At 34.0% G+C, this 4,567-nt stretch overlaps 1 long non-coding RNA gene across 1 annotated transcript; it reads right to left on the reverse strand.

Annotated features, from left to right (window-relative positions):
* Positions 1 to 2,010: 2,010 nt before the first annotated feature.
* On the reverse strand, positions 2,011 to 4,071 carry LOC309505348. Its single transcript, XR_014208394.1, has 2 exons — positions 3,981 to 4,071; positions 2,011 to 2,968 (listed from the first exon to the last, which is right to left on the reverse strand). It is a non-coding gene; the product is annotated as an uncharacterized lncRNA (long non-coding RNA).
* Between the last annotated feature and the right edge of the window lie 496 nt (positions 4,072 to 4,567).

The following is a 4,567-nucleotide window of genomic DNA, read 5'->3' on the forward strand; positions in this document are numbered from 1 at the left end:
GCCACTAGAAGACAGACGGGTTGCTCACGTCACATCTACGTCGTCAAGCTCGGTTTGAGTCTGCACGTCAGGAACGAAAGTCATTCTTTCAAAACCTGATCCCATGCTTTCATTACAGTTGTGCCCATTTTCAGTCCACATAATCAATGTTTCAAAACACAAGATGATTGTAATATGTAACGGAACATTTGGTTTAATCACCAAAACACACATGACCTTCTTTCAGTTTAGTACTTTTAAAGGAATAGTTCACCCAAACAAATAGTTCATGGCCCTGTATGAGTTTCTTTCTCCTGCTGAACACAAAATAAGATATTTTGAAGAGTATCGGTAACCGAACAGTTGATGGACCCCATTGACCTCCATAGTATGGGGGTAAAAAATATGATGGATGTCAGTGGGGTCAATCAACTGTTTGGTTACCGATACTCTTCCAAATATCTTATGTTGTGTTCAGCAGGACAGAGAAACCCTACAGGATTGGAACAACTTGAGGGTGAGTAAATGATGACAGGATTTTCACAGAGATGGGACCAAGTCACACATGTGTAAGTCTCAAGTAAGTCTCAAGTCTTAACCTTCAAGTCTCAAGTTAGTCCCAAGTATTTTTTTCTTGGGCAAGTCAAGTCAAGTCAAGTCACAGGCTATGTCAAGTCAAGTCAAGTCCTGTAGTAGGTCAAGTCAAGTCCAAGTCAAGTCACCTTATTATTGTAATTTTACCTGCAGAATCTGATCTTAATGAAGTGAAAAGACAAGATATAAGTAGCCTGACTGTCAGTAAATTACAATAATTTGGATTTGCATTGTAAATACTCATGTTCAGTAAAATACATCATGGAATCAAACAAAATTGTAACTTCATAAAATTATTTATTTTTCACTTCTGCCAACAGTGTTTGAAATGTTTTAAATTGTCAACATTGAGTCTATGGAATTAATTTTGTTCCAATAATAATGAACGTAGCTTTTCAAGAAACTAATTAAAATATAAATTGAAACTGAATAAAATATCTTTGAAACTGAAAAAGAATAAATCGCAGGCAAATTTTTTTGACTTCGTTTTTAATACACTGCATGTTTTGCTAACAATTTCTCATATTTCGTTCGCTGATCTGAACTTACAAATGCGCTTCCAGAGATTTCATTTACGCTTCTGAAGTTTTCGTTTACGCTCCCAGAGTTTTCGTTTGCTGTTCTGACACGTTTCTCTCGTGGGGGCGGGGCTAGTAGCAGTGTGTTCTTATTGGCTACTGAGGTTTTTATTGACAGCTTCTTCACCTGGAAGTGAAGACGTCAGTGTGTTTATGTGTGGATTTGAGCGTCTGTAAGCGCTGCTTTCTATTTCATTTTAATGATATTAAGTTAGGTTTGTTTTTTAATTTTATCTGTATTTACCTGCTGCTACTACTTTGTCGACAGAAGCTTTTAGGAGCACAAAAGATCTATTCAGTCTATTCAGGTGTAATATTACATTAAAGTACTGTATATAATACTTCAAATATTGTATAGTGTCCAATGTTTTCGGAGAATATTTGTTTATTCCTGATGATTCTTTTGCATGTTAGGCTCTGATTAGGTTGAGCTGTTACAATTTAAAGAGAATACTAGCAAACGTGTGTGATATATTCAGCCGTCAAGAAAGTTTCACTTCAGGTAATGCTAATCAAGGTTGGCAACCATGGCCATCACACTACTCATTGTTAGCATGATATACATTTACACCATCAAAATTAATTATCACTTAAATAAGAGGAATTTAAACAATATGAAAATTACAATCGTGGCCTGCTGTCAGATGATACAAACCTCAGAGGGCATTTCATTACATATGTCACACAAAGAATGTTCTTGTTGCCATTTTTTTTAACTGATAATTGTATTTAGTTATTTCATTTAATTAATACTACCTTCTAAGATTTAAAATTGTAAATATATTTTAACAATCATCAACCATTTCAATTGTGACTTATACAACCAGTTAAATTAATGTAATTGAAAATATGAATTCAATTAAATTTACATTCTTTATTGTCACTAAAGCATATACACAAGTATCGAAGTGAAGGTCTTGGATGCAATTATGTTGTGACAGGAAAGACCAGAATTCACAAAACATTAACTGCATAATATAGGCCTACATGTACAGTATTCTCATATACATTACAATACAAAATGAAAAATTACAAATACAGAATACATTTTAAAAATTCATATACATTTTAAATGTTGCAATGATTCTTTGAGCAGTTCCTGTTGCAGTTCAAGTAACATAGCAGTGACTGGATACAAGCAGTACAAGGATAGTCCACCCAAAAAATTAGAATTCTCTCATCATTTACTCCTTCATGCCATCCCAGATGTATATGACTTTCTTCTTCACATAAACATAGACAAAGATTTTTAAGGAAATAATCCATCTCTGTGAGTCCATAATACAAGTGGATTGTAACCCATGTACGCAAGACAGTTGGTCGGAAGTGATTTTTAATAGTTAAAACAGTTTACATTATTAGTATTTCTTTTATCTAGCCTATTGTTTGACTTCAGAAGGCATTGATTCATTCACTGAGGTCGCATGGATTACCGTCACGCTCACTGTGTGTGGTTTTTAAAGCGTCTTTAGGACTCACCGAGATGGATTACTTTCCTTATAATCTTAATTCGTGTTTATCTGTAGAAAGAAAGTAAAATGCATCTGGGACAGCATGAGGGTGAGTAAAATAAGTGAGAATTGTATTTTTGGGTGAACTATGCCCTTAACATTCATATGCTGTTGGTATGCTAATCCAAGATCAGCATAGACTAATAAGAATAAAGTGCAAGGTGTCTGAAGATCAAGATCCCAGTCATTCAAAGGTGATGTGTCTGAACAAAGTAAGATTATTGTCTGATAGGGACATCTCTGGTACTATCACTCCATCCTCTGTGTCAGCATCAGAATTTTGTTTATGGAAAAGTTGCTCCACTCCTGGAAAATGAGAGAGGAAATTAATTATAATCTAACAATACAAACTACTTTGAACCCCCACATACAGTAACAAGTTGCAGATGTACAATATTTTTTCCAAACAAATTATATAAATGTTTTAAGGGATTTTACAGTACTAGCTTAAATATTTACCTCGGGAGTCATGAAGCATTTATCATATGTAATACTGTTGTGTAACCAGTAGATGGCTGTATACCCCTATAAACATATATCCATGGCTGTGTATTCCCCAGTTGCTGGATGTTTTCAGTCATAATTACTTGCATGTATTAAGGTTTTAATTTGGACATATATTTATTATTAAAGACTTTTAAAGATTAAAAAAAAATCTCAGAAATGTTCATTTGAAGTGCAATTTTTGGCATTATTATTAGTCAAATATTGACACAGAAAAAGCATTTACTCATACTAGCTACATATAATAGCTTTATCTATCAGTCATCTTTATCACACAAAAGTAATCAGAATAAATTTTTTCAAAATAATTAAATAATTTTCAAGATACTTCAAAATAATTGAGTGTTTATTATTATGAACTGTGACGTGTTCTGTGGTCAAGTCGTTTCTCTCCTCTTTCAAAAACTCTGCATCGCAAATTAATCAGCAATTGAGAAATTCAGGTTTAAATAGCTTTATTGGCATGGTAAAAAAAAGGCTTTACATTGCCAAAGTTGAATCAGGCAGTGATTGACAGCGCTCTGGTCCAATGGCATCATTGACTGATACAGTACTTTTTGTACTGTAGGCTACAGTACATATACTGTACAGTACTCTAGCACAATGTTGTTTGGGGTGGCTGGGGGGAAATATGATATAATCGAAGACTGTAACCGAATGTAGATAAACAAGTCATGTAATGATTGGGCTAAGTTAAATCAAGACAACACAGCTGTATAATGTTATGGGCTCTCACCTGAAAAAAGCCAGTACTGTATTATAAATAGTATTAGTAGGCTATAGTATTGATTAAAAATAAATAAATCTGACTTACCACGAGTAGGCTATCCAGTAACCTTATAGCGACGATGGCTAATGATAATGATATCATTCGTCTGTACTATTCCTTCTATAAGAAATCATCTAAAAAATATAGTGTAGCAGCAAAAAAATACAGATATAAAATGAAATAGAAAGCTGCGCTTACAGAGGCTCACATCCACACATAAACACAGCACTGACGTCTTCACTTCCAGGTGAAGAAGCTGTCAATCAAAAACTCAGTAGCCAATAAGAGCACACTGCTACTAGCCCCGCCCCCACGAGAGAAATGTGTCAGAACAGCAAACGAAAACTCTGGGAGCGTAAACGAAAACTACAGAAGCGTAAATGAAATCTCTGGAAGCGCATTTGTAAGTTCAGATCAGCGAACGAAATATGAGAAATTGTTAGCAAAACATGCAGTGTATTAAAAACGAAGTAAAAAAATTTGCCTGCGATTTATTCTTTTTCAGTTTCAAAGATATTTTATTCAGTTTCAATTTATATTTTCATTAGTTTCTTGAAAAGTTACGTTCATTATTATTGGATCAAAATTAATTCCATAGGAGTCCATAAAACAAATAACAGCTTAACATCCAA

This window comes from Leuciscus leuciscus, assembly GCF_965113295.1.
Source record: "Leuciscus leuciscus genome assembly, chromosome: 8".
Lineage (NCBI taxonomy): Eukaryota > Metazoa > Chordata > Actinopteri > Cypriniformes > Leuciscidae > Leuciscus > Leuciscus leuciscus.